General features: G+C 46.7%; 1 protein-coding gene across 13 annotated transcripts in view; it reads right to left on the reverse strand.

Moving 5' to 3' along the window:
• The window catches only part of MIPOL1 (mirror-image polydactyly 1), a 324358-nt gene that overhangs the window by 215266 nt on the left and 89009 nt on the right, over positions 1–20083 (reverse strand). The window lies entirely within an intron of this gene.

The raw sequence follows: 20083 nt of genomic DNA on the forward strand, positions 1-20083 counted from the left end.
GGATCTGCTTTAAAACTCGAAAGGAATGAAGGGGCCGGAATCCTCCATCTCACAAGGTAGCTTCCCCCCCATCTGGGCTCTGATATTAGAAGCGAGCTCAGTGGAGGGGCTGAGCATAGTAACAGTGAAAGTATGAAAGCTCATGTGGTGTAGGGGACTAGGATCAGTGGTATAATCACAAATGTCATGGAGAGTGTTGGCCTCCATGATAGCCCACACAGCCCCAATGGCTAAACGCTCCACTTAGACACAAAAATTTGGGGGATTTTGTTAACAAGATGTCAATGATAGTTTCCTAATCCTATGGAGCTCAAACTTCATGTGGTTATTCATCCAGAAGAGCAGTCTGGATTGTCACACACAAAGGGTGGTGGATACTCCTTGTAACACAAGTCAACAAGAATGGTAATAAAATCTGTTGTAGTCCCATATGCAGTTATGTAACAAACTGTTGGAATAGCAAGAGCAGTATTATGAGGGGCACTGTTGTGCCGCATAGGGGACCTTTTATGCTAGAGTTATAAAGCAGGCAGACTCCCAAGAGAGTCACAACCACAGGCTTAAATCCAAATAAAAATATATTTTATTGAATACAGAATGAGGCTTGGATAAAATAAAACATATAGGGTATTCCAACGAACATGTAAGAAGGTTAATATGTCTGGGCATTAATACTTAACCTCTGCTATAAGCTATAATAGCTATTTAAATGTGCATACTATACTGAGGAGTGAGGGAAGGGAAGATGGTGGAGAATGTTAAGGGCGAGAGAGACAGAGACAAATTCGAACAATATCGGGCACAGAAGGAAAGTAGGATTGGTGAAAAGATCCATAGAGGGAGCAGAGCATCGAAAGAGAATGGGAAAAAAAATGGATTTGAGCCAGTGTGGAGAAAGGAGCAGAGGAAGATAGAAGACAGACCTGAACGAGTCAAGCAGGAAGACCAGCGGGAGAATGGAAGGACAGAGGAGAAGAACCCAAATGGGTCTGGGTAGAAGGAACAGCACTGAGTCGGTCCAAAGGACCATAGAAGAGAGTGGGAGGGAATGTGAGGAAAGCCCGAAGATATTCAGGTAAGGAAAGCAAATTGAGCCCATTAGAAGATACAAAGGAGGGAGTGGAGAGACAGAGAAGCCCAAACAAGTCCGGGTAAAGGCATCAGGAAGTGCGGGGAGACCCGGCTTCATTATGGTAAGAAATGGCCTCAGCTCAGCTTCCGGACCATGGAGCTAAGTTCAGGGCAGAGCTATGCAAATGAAGGAGCTGTTGCACCCTGGAAGGGTAGAATGGAGGTGGTGAGGGTCCCTGTGTCACTATGGAGCCACCAATGGAGAAATGGATTGCAGTATTGCCAGGGTGGCCAGAACCTCAGGGGTATACTCGTGAGTCAAATGGGCCATAACCCAAAATTTGGCTTTAAAAAAGCCAAATCTGGCAAATCTGGATTGCAGTATGGGACTACAAGGAGTAAAACTTCTAGTGTGGTGTAATGGTTAGCGTGCTGGACTAGGACCAGGGAGACCCGAGTTCAAATTCCCATTCAGCCACGATATTTGCTGGGTGACTCTGGGCCAGTCACTTCTCTCTCAGCCTAACCTATTTCACAGGGTTGTTGTGAGGAGAAACTTAAGTATGTAGTACACCACTCTGGGCTCCTTGGAGGAAGAGCGGGATATAAAATGTAAGTAAGTAAGTAAATAAATAATGAGAAGCTGTCTTTGGGCTGACATTCAGGTTGAGGGTCTCTATGGGAACTCTCTTTTTATTCTGGGGAGGAGTTGGCCACCCTCCCCATGGGGAAAGGGGACACACTCCTTTCCCTTTTTTGTGTGTGGTGAAAAGTAGATCTAAAAACCCGTATAGCCTAGCTAGCTGGAACCTGCACATTCATACACACTCGCACAAAATGGGACACCAGGGGCTGGAGATGAAAAAAGAAAGAAAGAGATATTCCCACGTGCAGAGGAAGGAACAGGGTTGTCCTTATAATTACCTGTCCGATGTGAAGGGTGGGAAGGTCTCAGTGGAGAAAATTGGGGTGCGATGGTGATGAGCAAAGGGGTTGACAGAACGGGTTCTAAGGAGTGCATACCTTGAGCCAATTTATACAGTAAAAAGATCCTAAATCAGCCCTCTGTTGAGTTACTGATTACCCGGAGGTGCTTCCCATATAAAACAATAGAAAAATGGAATCAAAAAGGAGGTAGAAAAAGAGATACGCTTATTTTGATAATTAATTTGTTGGTTTTAGGGAGTTGTTCAGTCAGCCCTCCCTCTCTCACAACACTAGAACCAGGAGTCACCCCATGAAACTGAAGGTCGGGAAATTTAGGACCGACAAGGGGGTGTACTTTTTCACACAGCACATAATTAATCTATGGAATTCTTTGCCATGGGATGTGGTGATGGCCACCAGCTTGGAGAAGGGCTTAGACAGATTCACGATGGGCAGGTCTATGAATGGCTACTAGTTTTGTGGCTGTGAGTAGTATCACAAGTGCCTTACGGTGGCTATGTGGAAAATCTGTTTTGGAGAGTCCGGGAGCCTTTTGCAGATTCCCATAGCAATAGGATACAATTAGCTACGCCTCCTCCTTTACCTGACTCCCTAAGCTGCTCTTGAGCTTCAGTGTGAAATGCTGTTCCTTTCCCAGACTCTATTGCTCTCAAACAGAGGTAAAACCATGCCAGGGCCCTCTTCTGGCCAAGTGGTGTGTGCCAGAAATCCCAGTTCCGGACCCTGTAACAATACCATATAATTTCCTTGTAGAAAGCAAAGGGCAAGCCATTACCAAGTGAGGAAGAAGATTATTGCTTGCTGTCAAGCAATAGATGGAGGGAGAAAGGATCACAAAGGTGGGGCTGCTTTAAAAAAGCAGGATAAGAGACAAGATAGACAAAATTGCTCCCTTCTCTGCTGGCTGCTTTGCATCCTTGCTGAGACAGGGGGGAGGGGGGTGTACCAGGACTGCATCCCTGCACCACTGACTAGGATTAAGCAGTTCCAGGTTCAAATCCACTACTTAGCCATAAAGCTCACTGAATAACCTTGGGCTAGACACACTCTCTCACTCTAGCCTACATTCGAGAGTTATTGAGAAGATGACACAGCTGTGTGGTAGCTGTGAAAAAGGCCAGTTCCATGCTCGGTATCATTAGAAACGGGACTGAAAATAAAACTGCTAACATTATCATGCCCTTATACTAAACTATGGTGCTGCCACACCTGGAGTATTGCATACAATTCTGGTCACCACATCTAAAAAAGGGCATTGTAGAACTGGAACAGGTGCAGAAGAGAGCAACCAAGATGATCAGGCGCCTAGAGCACTTTCTTATGTGGCAAGGCTACAACACCTGGGGCTTTTTAGTTTAGAAAAAAAGACGACTGCGGGGGGACATGGTAGAGGTCTATGAAATCATGCATTGTGTGGAAAATGTGGAGAAAGCAATTCTTCTCCATCTCACATAACACTAGAACCAGGGGTCATCCCATGAAACTGATTGCCGGGAAAGTTAGGACCAGAAAACGTAAGTAGAATTCTCTACCACAAGATGTGGTGACAGTCAACAACCTGGAAAGCTTTAAGAAGGGTTTGGATAATTTCATGGAGGAGAGGTCTATCAACGGCTACTAGTTGGAGGGCTATAGGCCACCTCCAGCCTCAAAGGCAAAATGCCTCTGAGTACCAGTTGCAGGGGAGTAATAGCAGTAGAGAGGGCATGCCCTCAACTCCTGCCTGTAAGCTTCCAGCGGCATCTGGTGGGCCAGTGTATGAAACAGGATGCTGGACTAGATGGGCCTTGGGCCTGATCCAGCAGAGATGTTCTTATAAAATGGCAGGGGTAGAGACATGTGTAACACCCTGAGTTCCTTGGAGCAAGCGTGGGGAAAAAAATGTAAGAAACAACTGAGCTAATTTTATTGCAGTTTTTAATGGCTGAAGTAAACTTGGCAAAGAGGCACCTTTTTAACAACGTGATTCTCTTTATTTAGCAAGGGGACAGTAACTGGCCCTATCCACTCCTGCACAATACCTTCAGTGACTGTTGCTTGTGTCTATTTTATGTTTCTTTTTAGATTGTGAGCCCTTTGGGCACAGGGATCCATCTTATTTATTTATTATTTCTCTGTGTTAACCTCTTTGGAAACTTTTGTTGAAAAGCGGTATATAAATATTTGTTGTTCTTGCTGCTGCTGCTGATGATGATGATACTGGGGACGTGCTATTGCCCTCCGGATCAAAATGCTGAGTGACCTGGAGTTGGACAAGCAAATTGAACCACCCAGGGACGTTTTTGTATGGGGCAGTATATTTATTTATTTATTTATTTATTTTATTTTTGCATTTATATACCGCCTTTCGTTAAAAGACAACCCCAAGGCAGTTTACAAAAGTTAAAACATACAATAAAAAGGCAATAAAAACATCAAGCCAAAAAAAAATACAAACATATAAAAAACAGGCATAAAAACAATACAACAGGTAAAAACACACAGAAGCAGCAGTAAAAACGATTATGTAAAAGCCTGGGTAAAAAGCCAAGTTTTTACAAGCTTTCTAAAAGCCGTGATGGAGTCCGAAGAACGAATGGCCACTGGGAGAGCAATTCCAGAGTCTAGGAGCAGCAACAGAGAAGGCCCTGTCCCGAGTGCACGACAGCTGGGCCTTTCTCATTGTCGGCACCCGGAGCAGGGCCCCCTCAGATGTCCTCGTCAGGCGGGCAGCATCCCTTGGGAGCAGGCGGTCCCTCAAATACCCCGGGCCCAAACTGTTAAGGGCTTTAAAGGTCAAAACCAACACCTTGAATTGGACCCGGAAACGAACCGGCAGCCAGTGCAGCTCTTTCAAAATGGGGGTGATGTGTTCCCAACGGGCAGCTCTGGATAAAACCCTCGCTGCCGCGTTTTGCACTAGCTGCAGTTTCCGGATATTCTTCAAGGGCAGCCCCACGTAGAGTGCGTTACAGTAATCCAGCCGCGACGTGACTAAGGCGTGGGTAACTGTGGCCAGATCTGCCTTCTCGAGAAAGGGACACAGCTGGCGTACCAGCCGAAGCCGTGCAAAGGCACCCCTGGCCACTACCTCCACCTGAGCTTCCAAAAGCAGAGCCGGGTCCAGTAGTACCCCCAAGCTGCGTACTTGCTCCTTCAAGGGGAGTGCAACCCCATCCAGAACCGGTAAAATCTCCTCATCTTGATTGGCTCTCCTACTGACCAACAGTACCTCCGTCTTGTCCGGATTCAATTTCAGTTTGTTAGCCCACATCCAACCCATCACGGCCTCCAGCCCCCGATTCAGGACATCCACCGCCTCCCTAGGATCAGATGACAAGGAGAGATAGAGCTGAGTGTCATCCGCATATTGCTGACAACTCAGTCCAAATCCCCGGATGACCTCTCCCAGCGGCTTCATGTATATGTTAAACAGCATGGGGAACAAGACCGAACCCTGCAGGACCCCACAGGCCAATGGCCACGGGGCCGAGCAGTAGTCCCCCAGCACCACCTTCTGGACCTCCCCTCAAGAAAGGACCGGAACCACTGCAACGCAGTGCCTCCGATTCCCATATTCGAGAGGCGGCCCAGAAGGATACCATGGTCGATGGTATTGAACGCCGCCGAGAGGCCCAGCAGAACCAACAGGGACGCACTCCCCCTGTCTAGTTCCCAGCGTAGGTCATCCACTAGAGCAACCAAGGCAGTCTCAGTCCCATACCCGGGGCGGAAACCAGATTGAAAAGGGTCCAGATAAACCGTATCATCCAAGACCCTCTGCAGCTGGGACGCCACCACACAGTCCATCACCTTGCCCAAAAAGGGAAGGTTAGGCACAGGTCTATAGTTATCCAGGTTGGAGGGATCAAGGGAGGGCTTTTTTAATAGTGGTCTTACCACCGCCTCCTTGAGGCACGATGGCATCCTGCCCTCCCTTAATGAAGCATTAACGATCACCTCCAGCCATCTGCCTGTCCCCTCCCTGGCAGCTTTTATTAGCCATGAAGGGCAAGGGTCAAGAGCGCACGAAGTTGCCCGCACACTGCCCAGGATCTTGTCCACATCCTCAGGCCACGCCAACCGAAAAGAATCCAACACAACAGGACCAGATGGTACCAGAGGCATGTCTGCCGGAACTGCCAAAACTCTGGAGTCCAGGTCAGCATGGATGCGAGCAACTTTATCTGAAAAATGACAGGCAAACTGATCACAAAGAGCTGTAGATGACTCCTCCCCCATTGTCTGGGGGGATGTGTGGAGCAAGGTTTTTACCACACGAAACAGCTCTGTTTGTCTGCACTGAGCAGACGCAAAGGAGGCGGAGAAAAAGCATTTCTTCGCCGCCGCCGCCACAGAGTAGTCCCTAAAATGGGCTCTAGCCCGTGTTCGGTCGGATTCGTGACGACTCTTCCTCCAGCGTCGTTCCAGCCGTCGCCCAAGTTGCTTCATCGCCCTAAGCTCTGAGGAAAACCAAGGAGCAGATCGGGCTCCACCAAGCCAGAGAAGGCGTTTAGGAGCAACCGTGTCAACAGCCCGGGCCATCTCGCCATTCCAGAGATCAACCAGGGCCTCGACAGGGTCACCAGCTCTGGACACTGGAAACTCCCAAGGGCTGTCTGGAATCCAAGCAGATCCATAAGCCTCCGGGGGCGGACCATCCTAATCGGCCCACCACCCCTGAAGAGGGCAGACAGAGCAGTCAAACTAAACCCCACCAGATGATGATCTGTCCATGACAAGGGAGTGGTCTCAGATTCCCCAACCTCCAGATCATTTATTTCCCGGTTGGCAAAAACCAGATCCAGAGTGTGTCCCGCCATGTGGGTAGGGCCTGATACCAATTGAGACAGGCCCATGGTTGCCATGGAGGCCATGAAATCCTGAGCCTCACCCACTAGGGGGACCTCAGCATGGACACTGAAATCCCCCAAAACAATAAGCCTGGGGGAACCCAAGGCCACCTCCGAGACCACCCCCGCCAGCTCAGGTAGGGAGACTGAAGTGCAGCGGGGTGGTCGGTACACCAGCAGAATCCCCAGCCTACCTTGGAGGCCCACCCTCAAGGCCAAACAATGTACCAAATAAATAAATAAATAAATAAATAAATAAATGAGACAGATCTATAATAATGGATAGCTTCAATTACTCTCACATAGACTAGGCAATTTCATGTGCAGGTATTAACAGAGAGGCCACATTTCAAGACATGCTAAATGACTGTGCCCTAGAACAGTTGGTCGCAGAACAAACGAGACCATAAGGAGACAATAAGGGATGCAAAGAGAGAGTTTGAGGAGCATATGCCCAGAAGTGTCAAGGGGAACAACAAAAACTTCTTTAAATATACCAGAAGCAGGAAAAACTGTCAGGAAGGCAGTTGGATCTTTAGATGATAAGGCGTAAAACGGATTATTAAGGAGAATAAGGAGATTGCAGAGAAGCTGAATGAGCCCTTTGCATCCATCTTCACAGCAGAGGATACCGACCATATACCTGCTCCGGAACTGAGGTTCTCAGGCTTTGAGAACTGAAGAACTGGGTCTATTTGAGGTGATGAGAAAGTATGTTCTAAATTGTCCTGAAAATCCAAGATTTCTGAAGGAACTCAAATGTGAAACTGCTGACCTCCTGTGAAACTGCTGACAAAAATATGTAAATTGTCCACACAATCAGGCTCTGTACCAGAGGACTGGAAAGTAAAATAGCCAATGTAACTCCGATTTTCAAAAAGGGACTTCGGGCAGATCTGTGAAGCTATAGGCTGATTATCTTAACTTATGTGCAGGGCAAGAACATAAGAACAGCCTCAGGTCTACAGCCCATTTAGTCCAGTATCCTCTTTCACACAGTGGTCCACCCGATGCTTCTGAGAAGCCCACAGGCAAGGGGTTGCCTTCAGCATGGCCTGTTCTTCTATATGTTTGACAATTTTGTTAAGTATGCTTTCCATCAATTTATAGGGCAACTTAAAGAGGGCAACCAAGCGGCCTGACAAAAGGAAATACCAGCACATTCAGCTTCCGAGGGAAGATGCCTCTAAATATCAGTTGCAGGGGAGCAATAGCAAAAGTGAGGGCATGCCCTCACTGCTTGCCTGTGGGCTTCTCAGAGGGATCTGGCGGGCCACTGTTGGCCCCTGGATACTGGACTTGGTAAGGCCTAGGGGCCTGATCCAATGTGGTTGTTCTTATGTTCCTAAAAGGAAACTCTAGTTTCTCCCCATGAGAACAAATGCTAGAGAGCTGCAGGGTTGTGTCTTTCCCCTTCTCTCCCTTCCTCACAAAGCTTCTATTGCTTTGTGAGCAATAGAAGCAGAATGAAAGCTTTTGCTTTAACTTTAAGAACAAACCACAGTTCTGTTATGTATAAACATGAGTAACTGTGGTTTATTAATTAATGGGGTTAGCACAAACTGGGATAAAACATGTTTTGAAGGAGAGGGAATAGGGCAGTCTAGAGGGAAACAATGGTTTCCTGTTGTTCAAATCTGGCCACTGATTACAAGTTGGTTCACGGGTGCACATATGCTTGATTCAAAATCTGTTCTAGTTAATGGGAATGGCTGGAGGCTGCATAGGACCTGTTTAAAAAGCCACGGAGTGTTTATTTTTTGGCTCACTGAAGGTGAGGAGGTTAACTTGTTTAAATCAATTACACCTTGAAAAGTATTTTAATACTGCAACTGGTGTAAAATGCTACTGCTGGATCGCTGGTTGGGGCTTCTTGGATGAGGCATACTACTCTAAACCTTTTTGAAATTACTTGACTTCCATGGGTACAATTCCAGGTGCTGGTCATTACTGTTAAAAGTCCTACATGGTTTGGGCCTCAAGTGCATTGAGGACGACTTGACTCCATGAATGTCTGTCTGCCCATTGCAAGATAATCAGGGGTGGTTAATTTCCATGTGCTGCCGCCTGCTGAGGATTGGTTGGTGTACATGCAGGACAAAACAGAATTCTTGGCTCTGGAATTCTCTCCCAAGAGATATGTCCCTTCTGGCCTTCATAAATAGGAAACTCATTTCTTCTATCTGTCCTTTAGGGATACAAGATAATTGTGGCTTTCTGCTATACTTAATGTTATGGTTTTGGGGTTTTTTTTTGGCTGATTCTCAGTTTATTTGTTTTTATTGCTTTTCTATTGTATTGTGATTTTATATTATTTTGGAAACAGTCGGGGCTATAAAAGCAAAAACTGGTATAGAAAGGCTAAACACATATTTTCTAACCAAACTGTGCCATCAAATCTGGAGAATGACACAGTGGCCAACAGATTGGAAGAGGTCAGTCTACACACCCATACCAAAGAAAGGAGACTTAACAGATTGCACAAACCATTGCACAATCTCTCTCTCTATATTTCTCCTGGGTGTGCCAGGGAAAATGCGTCCTGGCATCCCAGCTGATTGGCTGGGCTGTGGAGGCGCCTGATTGGCTGGCACACCCAGGAGGAGTAGAATTGGCCGCTGTGAGCCACGGCGACGGGTGGTGGCCACAGGCCCAGCCACGGCGAAGCGGTGGTGGGCCCAGCCGAGGGCCGAGGTGGTGAGGCGGCTGGCCTGCGGGCGGGCGGCGGCTGGCCCCGAAACCGGGGCAGAAGGTGGGGGTGGGGGGAGATGTGGCTGGCCTGCCGCTGGCCGCAAAGACTGGCAAGCGGCGTAAGCTGGGATGGCAGGCCGCGGAGGCGGCACTTGGTGTGGCGGGCCTGCCGGCGGGACAGACCACGGAGGCGGCTCTCAGCCAGGTGCGCCAGCCAGGCAAGGAGGAGCCCGTGGGAGACTGGGGTGGGAGGGAACCGGGTGGCTGGACTTTCCTGTTCACCGCCTGGGAGGAGGAGCGGTGGCAGCGGCCCGGTAAGTAGAAATTTTAAAAATGCAAGGGGAGGGAGGAGTGCAAGGGGGAGGGGGAGGTGTAGGCGTAGGGGAGGGGGGAGGGGAGGGCAAGAAGGAGGGGGCAGGGGGAGGGGGAGGGCAGGGCAAGAGGGAGGGGGCAGGGGGAGGCCAAGAGGGAGTGGGGCAGGGGGGAGGGCAGGAGAGAGAAGCAGGGGAGGGGAGGGAGGGCAGGAGAGTGAGAGGCAGGACAGGAGAGTGAGAGGGAGGGGAGGGTGAGAGAGAGGGAGGAGAGGGTGAGAGGGAGGGCAAGAGAGAGTAGGGTGGGAGGGAGGGGAAGAGAGGCAAGAGAGTGGGGCAGGAGGGAGGGAGAGTGGGGCAGGAGGGATAAGGGAACAGCCAGCCCCAAAGAGCGCACAGATGCTCTGTGCGGGTTGGTTAGTATCCTTAATTTCACACGCTAGCAAAATAATGTTCAGGATCATCTAATGCAGATTAGAGCCCTACATAGAAAGGGAAATGTTGGATTTTCAAGCTGGTTTCAAAAAAGGCCAGGGAACAAGACACATCTTTGCTGATGCACACTGGATAATTGAGAAAGCCAAAGAATACCAAAAAGAAATCAATATGTGATTATTGATTACAGAAAAGCCTTTGATTGCATCAACCATGTCAAGTTGTAGAATATCCTTAGGAAAATGGGCATCCCAGAACATCTCATTGTTCTCATAAGAAACCTGTATGTTTTATCTATGCTGCTGCCAGTCTTTGAAGACAATACTGAGCTAGATAGACCAGTGGTCTGACTCAGTATATGGCAGCTTCCTATGTTCCTATGACTGGCTTCCATGTTTAATCTCTTTACAGAAAGTTCCTGCTTACAAGCTAAAACCAAAGTATCAATCAACAGTTCAACTTTAACTGAACAGCCTACAGAAAGTGGAGTACTACTGTACCTATTCAAATTTTAAAGTAGTAAATATACTTTTCTTATTTCAGAGATGGTGGTCATCTGGGAGATTTGGAACAGACAAGAGATAGTACTTCTTTACACATTGTCTTGTTAAACTATGGAATGTGCTGCCATCTGCATATTCAAGAATTCAGATCAAACTACTGAAGAGGCAGACAGAGATGGGCAATTCTGCTCTGTATGTGAAAGGCCCCAGATTTACCCCTTGGAATCTTCAGGTAGGACTGGGAAAGATCCCTATCTGAAACCGCGGAGACCCACTGACAGTCATTGTAAATAATAAACTGGATGGATTAGTAGTCTGACTCCATGTAAGAGATGTTCACATACTTTTAAATGGTGAGTTTGGTCACATAACATTAGGAAAAGAAATAGATAAAATTACAGCCAGTCCCATTAATTGATTGGAAATCAAGATACACCTTGAAATTTTTTTATTTATTTACTTACATTTCTAGCCCAGCCTATACCCAAAGGTTTCAGAGAGGGTTACAATAAAACCAATATAAAACATAATTAAAATACATAATCATAAAATCAAAAATACAGTAAAGAATACAGTGCCTGAGAGGGGAAGAACCACTACATCTCTAGTCAAAGGCCAGGGTAGAGAGGTGCATCTTCACCATTCTCCTGAATGTACACAATGTTGGAGCTTGGCACACCTCAGAGGGGAGGGCATTCCACAACCTAGGGGCCACCACAGAGAAAGCCGTCTCACATGCCCCTACCTCTTTAACTGCTGTCAATGGTGGCACTACCAAGAGGGCCTCTCCTACAGATCTTAATTGACGGGCAGGTCTATATGGGAGAAGTTGTTCTTTCAGGTATTTGGGAGCCAGGTTGTTCAGGGCTTTGTAAGTCAATGTTAAAACCTTGAATCGGGCTCAGTGGCAAATTGGCAACCAGTGCAGTTCCTTTAAGACCAGTCTGATGTACATCCAGCCAGAAGTGCCCATCAGCAGTCTTGCTGCTACATTCTGCACTAATTGCAGCCTCCAAACCATCTTCAGGAGCAGCCTAATAGTCCAGTCTGGAAGTTACCAGAGCATGGATCACTGTGGCCAGGCTATCTCCAGAAAGGGCTGTAGCTGGCAGACAAGCCTGAGTTGAAAATAGGCACTCCTGGCCACTGCAATGAATCCAGGAGTACACCCAAGTAGGGATGTGCACAGAACCACGGAGGCGTGGTCCGGCACTGGGGGGTATGGAGCTTTAAGGGTGGGGGGTAGTACTTACCCCTCCCACCGCTTTTCCCCCTCCGGCGCTTGACTTTTTTGCAAACTTTTTGGGGTGGCAGCATTCCTCCCTGCTGCCCCCGCCCCCGCCGTTGCCTGGCAAAAAAGGAAGTTGAGTGTACGCATGCGCCTGTTGCGGCCTGTGCGCGCCGCACACATCACACGTTGTGGGGTCCACCACTCTAAGTTATTTTTTACAAGATCCAGGGGGTAAGGTCATCCCAGAGGTCCTCCCCTTCCCTCCCTGGATTGAGTGACCAGGGCTTCCACTTCAGCTGTAGAGACAGGTGGCCAGCTGGGCAGCTGGGCAGCTCTTGTATATCCGGTGGGGGGAGGTCTCTCTCCTACTGTAGTCCTCACACAGGCTCCAAAAGTGTGACTCCTACATCTCAGGGAGGATATACGCATCTACTAGGGCCATTGCTAGAGGAGTTGGCAATGATGTGCCAAAATAGACAGAGTCCTTGGCTTTGACCACTTGGATAAGGTATGACCAGGAGGCCTTCATATTTTCTCTTTTATTAAGTACCAGCAGTTGTTTGTATTGTTTCTTGAAATGTAAGAGTTGTGGGAGGACCATCTGAGCATTAGCTCCTGAGCCTGACCTGTGGGCAAGATATGTGGCGGTAAGGGCCTTCCTGGCTGCTATACAGTTTCTATGGAACCAGAGCTTGGAGGGTCATGTGGGCAGCTTTGAGGAGGGGACAGACTTTCTGATTAGATGTTTTTGCAGCTCGTGCACTAGGTCCTCATAAATCTGGAGAGGGGCATGAGTAGAATCCAGAGATGCTAGATCACACCGAAAACTCTAAAGGGGTTCGACAATGAGCAGCTCCTTCAGTATTTGAGAAAGCTCTGGGGTCCATTTGGCCCAACAATTACTCTGACCCGCCGGTAGGATAGCAGGTCTCGAGGTGGGACTGGTGGATGGGGGTGGCTATATGGGAAATGATCACTATCCAGATGGGGTATGACCTTAATGAACTCTGCATAGGGTAGCAGGTTCACTGAAATAGCAATATAGTCAATAGTGCTTATTTTTAGACCGGATAAATAGGTACGTTTTCCGGGATGATCACCTGCAAATGATCCATTTAGAATTTGGAGATTAAGTCTGGCAGTTTGTGCTAGGCAGAGGCCTGTAAAGTTTGCTCTCAAGTCCTTTGAAAGGCGGGCAAGGGAAAGAACTTGGTCTCCAAGCTAAGCGGGGAGGGAGCTGGTGATGGGAGAACAGGGTATAATTGTCTGGCCCCATCCTGGCATTGAAGTCACCGCCGAGAATCACCAGCCCCTCAGGATTGGCCAAGAGAAGGACTAGCACATATTGTTCGAATCCAGCAAAGACAGAGCTGATTTCTGATTTCCGTTGTAGTGGAGGGAAGTTCATGTTGATTATTAGGTATGAACATTAGCCAAGGTGGAGTAAAATGGCCATAGCATAATGTTTGAGTGAGGTAAGGGGTGTCGCTTTTACCTGCAAGGTGGTGGAAATTAATATCGCCAGTCCTCCCTTCAGCCTCCCATGGCCAGTTTCTGGAGTTGCCCCCACCGTGTAAGAGTAATAACCAGTGAGCATAATATTGTCCACAGACCAGGTTTCCTGAATAAGAATAATGTCAAATTGGGAAAGGAAATGAGAAGAATCTGCATCTCTACAGCACCTCCAGCCAGCCAGGTTCTATGTCAGGATTTTGATCTTATGCTGGTGTGTAGAGTGTCATGGGATCGCTGAAGCAATTAAGTTCCGGAAAGGTTTCATGGAGTTACCATTGGGTATGCTGAGAGACTGCTGTTTGTGCCCAGTTGAGGGTGTAGGAGGGGCATCTGTTGGTATCCACTCTGCTGGACCGAGTGGCATTGGAGAGGCAGTCGGAGCCCTTTCTCTCCTCCTGGAAGGCTCTGATGCATTGCTCTTGGAATCTGTTGACTCCTTCAATATCTGTCCTGTCTCCCTTCCTAGGGGCTCAAAATGCGAGCTTGCTGTGTCAGTTTGCTTGTCTAGCATGCTCAGCATGCTATTGGGCTTAGAGTGCCAGCAGTCCTGCTGGATGGTGGGTGTTTTGCAAGGATCATGCCTCTGGATGTGGCTGATCTCTATGAGCTCCAGGGAGTGTTGCTGAGAGATGAGATGGGACGACAGGTACTTCTGCATGGTCAGGCTGTCTGGGGCAATCAGTGCAATGAAATTGTCAAAGTGGGGATTGCTAGCATAAGACAGTCTTGGACTGGGCACTGGCATGGCAATGCTCCTCAGGGGAGAGGGGCATCGTGCAGAGAGCCCGAACCCCTTCTGGGCCTGAAGCATGGGAGAGGCTGGGGCAGTGGATTTTCTTCTGGAGTGGGCTGCTTTCGATGCGTCTCACATGCATGTAGCGGAGTTAGCACATATGGGCCCTCTACGGGGGTGGGAATGTCCATATCTAGGAGGGAGGTGGCTGATAGTGAGGGGCCCATCCCCAACACGAACAGATGTACAGGGGGAATAGAGGGGCCAGAAGATTCAATCTCAGTATCTGAGGCTATGAGGCCATTGAAATGCACTGAAAGTTTTCTTTTAGGCTTTCTGGGTATGTTTGTAGCCCCTTGCATCTCCATTTCACTCTCTGAGTCAGAGTTCAAGTCAGAAGGGGAGTCCTCTGTGCCAGTTATAATCTCAGTTAGAGACTTTGTGTTTGTTGCCTCTGCTAGTTTTATTCTTAAATCAGCAAGATTCTGGTAAATTGCTTTTATCTTTGGACTTTGTGTGGAAGGGTTAGCTTGAGGTGAGCTTAAATGACTGGGAGCTTTGACTGGGGTAGGGGGTTTATTGCAGTTTCTCCTAGAGCAGAGTGGTCTGAACCCCATGTCCATAAAGCAACACCAGGCAGCAAGGCAATAAAAACTTAGATGATGAGTCAGCCTTGAGAGATGTGAGGGAATAGCAGCTGTTCTGAAAGTGAGGAAAAGTCTTTTATAACCAGCCCAAGAAGGGAGGAAATGAGAATCTTTCAGCTCTATGGTGTCAGGTTGCAGCGTTAAAAGCTCCAATAATGAAATCAATATGGATTTCCTGTTTGCCCAAATTTGGGAATCCCTTCCAGGCAATCCAATGAGGGATTAATATGGTTGCAGGACTCTATGATAACTTTGTCTGATGCCAGCATCTGGTTGACGTGGCAGTTTTCGAGCTTACACAGGGGCTGGTTGAAGACTACAATCTATGTGTGGGCATTGCCCCTGTATAAATTGTTCCAAGTCAAGCCTGAGTTTGCCCAGTTTAGTAGAGATTTCATTCAGTTTAGAATTTATTGAGATTAACATCTGAGCTGACAGGAGGCACGTGTCCCCTAGAAATTGGGTGAGGAGTTCCCGGGGGTGGTGAGTGTCAGACCTGGCAGATTTAGGAGCCCCTTTTCTCCATTCTGGGGATGTCTCTGGTCAGGTTGTTTTGCTGGTTCTTGTCAGCAGCCTGTCCGCCTGACATTGGAGTCACTAGGCCATTCACCTCTCGGAAAAGTTCTGTCGGACGGCCACTTGAGGATGCAATAGTGGCAGATAGTTCTTTTTTGCCACTGTGACCGCCACATGGTGAGCACAATAATGTGCTCTAGCCTGTGCTCCATCAGACTCGCATCGAGAAGTGTGCCGCCTGTGCTCTAGCCATCAGCCCTCCTGTTTCATTACCTGGACCTCTGTGGCATAGTCTCATGCCCCTACCTTCGGATAGTGAAGAGGAGGAGGAAGGGCAACCCTCCAACAGAGCATCAGGAGGAGAGTTCACAGGAAGGGCCACAGGAAGAAACAGAGGCAGGCCAAGTTGAGACTGCAGCTCCCAAGGGTCCATCAGAAGCTGCACAGGAGAAGGGTGTGTGTGCAGAGCCAAGCCCGGAGCCAGAGAGCATGGAAATAATAACACCCAAACAAAGGAGATATGAGTGATGACAATGACAGCTGGAAACACCTAGACGGAGCAAGAGACTGCTTAACAAGCAAGATAAATGCTGAATCGTTGGCAGCTGATCGGAGGAGGAACCCAATTAGTCAAATCACTATAAATCAAGGCCAGCAGGCAGTGAATGCTGCTGGAAGCAACACGTCTCTTTAAGCCTGCTGCAGCTGAGCCTCAGGCTCTCAGAGGAAACCCCAGCTTCATGTTTGGCCTCTAGAGACCTAGGCTTTTCCTGATTCTACTCTGCAACCTGACTGTGTCCTGACAACTGCTCTAGCTGCAACATCTCCCTGGGGAAAGCCTTGCACTCCTTTTGCTCTGGGCCTGTGCTATCTGGTGAGCGGACTGAGGTTGCAGGGGAGACTGTCTGAACCTGATACTTTGAGTAAAGTTTCTCGTGCGTTTTCTTTGCAGACCAGAGAAGACTCTGAGGGACTTCCAGCAGCTGTGATGACCTTGACTTGGACAGGCTCTTGGCACATACCAGGGTACTCTAAGGGTCCCATAAGAACATTGAGGACATGTGGAAGAGATCGTGTCAATGGCCCTAGTCATCTCATGATTCCGTAGAGAGACTAGGGCCTCAGCAGGACCACCATCCATGCCAATGTGTATGAACCACCATGGCAGGGGACTCCAACACCACATCTGAGACTACCTTGGCCAGCTCAGCCAGGGAGGCTGCTGGACAATGGGGTGAACAGTGCATCAGCAGCATCCCTATTCTGTCCCCTCTGACCCAATATTAGCAACAACTCCTCAAACCTGGTCACAGAGTGGATTGGTCGCTTGGCAAGAGAGATAGAAGGCCTATGATTGAATTGGTTTAATATATCATCTATTTCTGAATTTTCCTCACCAAAGTGAGGTGATGTCCATATTATATGGAAGTATCTACTTTGTATAGGTATAAATCACACATGTAGATTAATCACATCTTAAGAGACTAGAATATGCATTGCTTTAAAGAAATGGCAAAATACGTCTACTAATCCTGATGACTCTTATTCACCTGCATTAATTAACTCTTAGCCATAAAGATCATTGGATGGCACTCTGCTCCATGTGCTGACAGTGAGAGGCTTGGCTGTTGATCACGTGAAACAGGGCCTTTTCAGACATTTCCCCCAGGTTTTGCAATTCTCCCCCAGATGGCATCTGCTCCTCAGCGTCCATTACAGTTTTCAGAAAACAGGTAAAAATGTGGCTCTTCACCCAGGCTTTTATATGAGAGTAGTTTTTACTGATGCTGCTTTGTGATTGGGGTATTAATTGTTTTATATAGGATTTTTAAACTTTTAAATAGCAATAGCAATAGCACTTACATTTATATACCGCTTTATAGCCGGAGCTCTCTAAGCGGTTTACAATGATTTTAGCATATTGCCCCCAACATTCTGGGTACTCATTTTACCGACCTCGGAAGGATGGAAGGCTGAGTCAACCTTGAGCCCCTGGTCAGGATCGAACTTGTAACCTTCTGGTTACAGGGCGGCAGTTTTACCACTGCACCACCAGGGGCTCATTGCGATATATTGTTTTTATATTTAGTATCTATACTTTTTGTGTTTTGACTGTGCATTTAATTATATTGTAAACCGCTTTGGGATTATTTTAATGAAGAGTGGTATAGAAATCAAACAATATAAATAAATTAATAAAATCTACTTAGTAAGAGGCATGTTGATGCTGGACAACACTGCCTTTTACTACTGGCCTCCCAAGCAGCACCTTTGATTTCTCATTCAGAGATCTTCTATGATTTCTCTCTTTCCTACTCCCACCTCATATTTTTAGTTCTTTAGTAGGTTTCCTTTTCTTCCATCTCAAGTGATGGCAATTACACCTCTTCTCTTTCACACCTTTGGAAGGTACCTCTTACCACATCTTCCAAAAACTACAGTGAGTCACAAAACACAAACAAGAGAGGTAACTTCTAACAAATCACTAAACAGGAATAGCAGCCTCTAGTGGCCAGAGCACTGAGAGCTGCTCAGAAAAAACAACACATTACTGAGAACTGGAATACCAGTTCTCAGTATTCCTAAAAAGCAATATAGACATCAATACCTGAACTCATTGTCTAGGTTTTGCAAGTGGACATTAAAATATAGTGGTGTACACATTTTGATTTAGCTCTTAACATGTAAGCATTTCAACTCTCTCTCTTCAGACTCATTTACTGTGCTTGCCAACTATCCATCCATCCATCCATCCATCCATCCATCCATAGTAATGTATTTCCCCCATTTTCTTTCTGTTTTATTCCTCCACTTGTTTTTTATTTTTTATCTACATTTATATCCCGCTCTTCCTCCAAGGAGCCCAGAGCAGTGTACTACATACATGAGTTTCTCTTTCACAACAACCCTGTGAAGTAGGTTAGGTTGAGAGAGAAGTGACTGGCCCAGAGTCACCCAGCTAGTATCATGGCTGAATGGGGATTTGAACTCGGGTCTCCCCGGACCTAGTCCAGCACTCTAACCACTACACCACGCTGGCTCCAAAACTGTTCCCTAACACCTCACTCCCCCGCTTAACATCTTCCCATACATCCTAACCAAGCTATATGCTAGGAAGAGTTGCACAAGCAGTAGACAGTTTACGTTTCCATGGCAGTCCCTTGCATTACTGAAAATCAAGGCACCAAATTTCAAATATAGCCTGCCTCTTCAAAAAACAAAACCCCCTCACCTTAGCTGTACTTAGGGCACAGTAGCCAATATCCAGACTAGTATTGTGTTACTGCAAGGAGAGAAGTTGCACACAATTAAGAAGTTTGCAGAGCTGTGTGAAGTTGTGGTGATCCATGACATTGTTTGACTCTTAGAGGAAGATTTCTCTGGGATACATACATGAACATGTGCAAGGTATTATGCAACAGGTCAACATCTTCTGTAGGTGTAACAAGTCTGAAACAGATGCTAATTTCTTTCTGCAACATCATTGTGCTATGTCTATGTGCAAAGACAACAACATTGTACTAGTACAACACTAGTCTGAATGTAGGGCAATTTTCTCCTGTAGTTTTTGCTCACTCTAAGAACGTAAGAACAGCCCTGTTGGATCAGGCCCAAGGCCTATCCATTCCAGCATTCTGTTTCACACAGTGGCCCACCAGATGCTCTCGGTCCCCATTCAATTTTATATTAGCAAGATCTTTTAATGGGGAATGTATTGATTTAAGATTCTCTGAAATTCCTCTCAAAGCACATGGTAAAGGATTTACACACACTCTCCCAATGTCTTTTATGATATATTTTGCAACTATTTTATCAGAAGATAAAAATCTGTAAGTATTTACCTAGAGCCTCCTATCTGGATGGCAAAGAAACACATGACAAATATAAACATATAACTTAACTTCTTTTTTATTAATTACACTAATAATCACACAAAATCCTAGTGGGTTATTTTTGGGGAAAACCCACACAAAACTATCCAAATATATCTAGAATAAAGCTATTTTTGAGATTTTGCTGTGAGAGTAAACTTCTATAAGATTCAGAACACATGTGCCACTTCAACTGCAAGCAATGGGGTCTCCACCTCAAGCAGTGCATAGAATCTGATCCAGAGAGTGATCCATGTACAAACGCCCATTATGTGCATGGATCAGCCTCACTGGGTTGAAGCGCACATGTGTTTTATCAACATGGATAAAACATTCTTCCATGTGCTTCAATGAGCAAGGAACGTCTATGTTGAATAAAATATTTCTCTATTAGATACACAGAGGTAAAACATTGAGCAAACATCCCCAAAACAAACATATAACTTGGAATTTAATCCAGACAGTTCACATACTGTAAATGTTTAGTTGGTACATAATGAAGATGTAACCATGATCTAGGTAAGTGTTTTATGGTGGACTAAAACACACACACACACACACACACACACACACACACACACACACACGTGTTACTATAATTTTTTTAAAAAAATTGTGTTGTAAATATTAGTGTTCTGTCAATAGGTTTCAAAAGGACTAGTCTATTTCACAGTGTTGTTACAATTTCTCTCTCTCCCCACCTCCCTCTCCCACAGACGCACAAACACACCACAAACACATACTCAATACTGTAGAAAGCCAGCCATCTGTTTTTACA

The sequence above is a fragment of the Hemicordylus capensis genome, chromosome 1 (genome assembly GCF_027244095.1).
Source record: "Hemicordylus capensis ecotype Gifberg chromosome 1, rHemCap1.1.pri, whole genome shotgun sequence".
Classification (NCBI taxonomy): Eukaryota; Metazoa; Chordata; class Lepidosauria; order Squamata; family Cordylidae; genus Hemicordylus; species Hemicordylus capensis.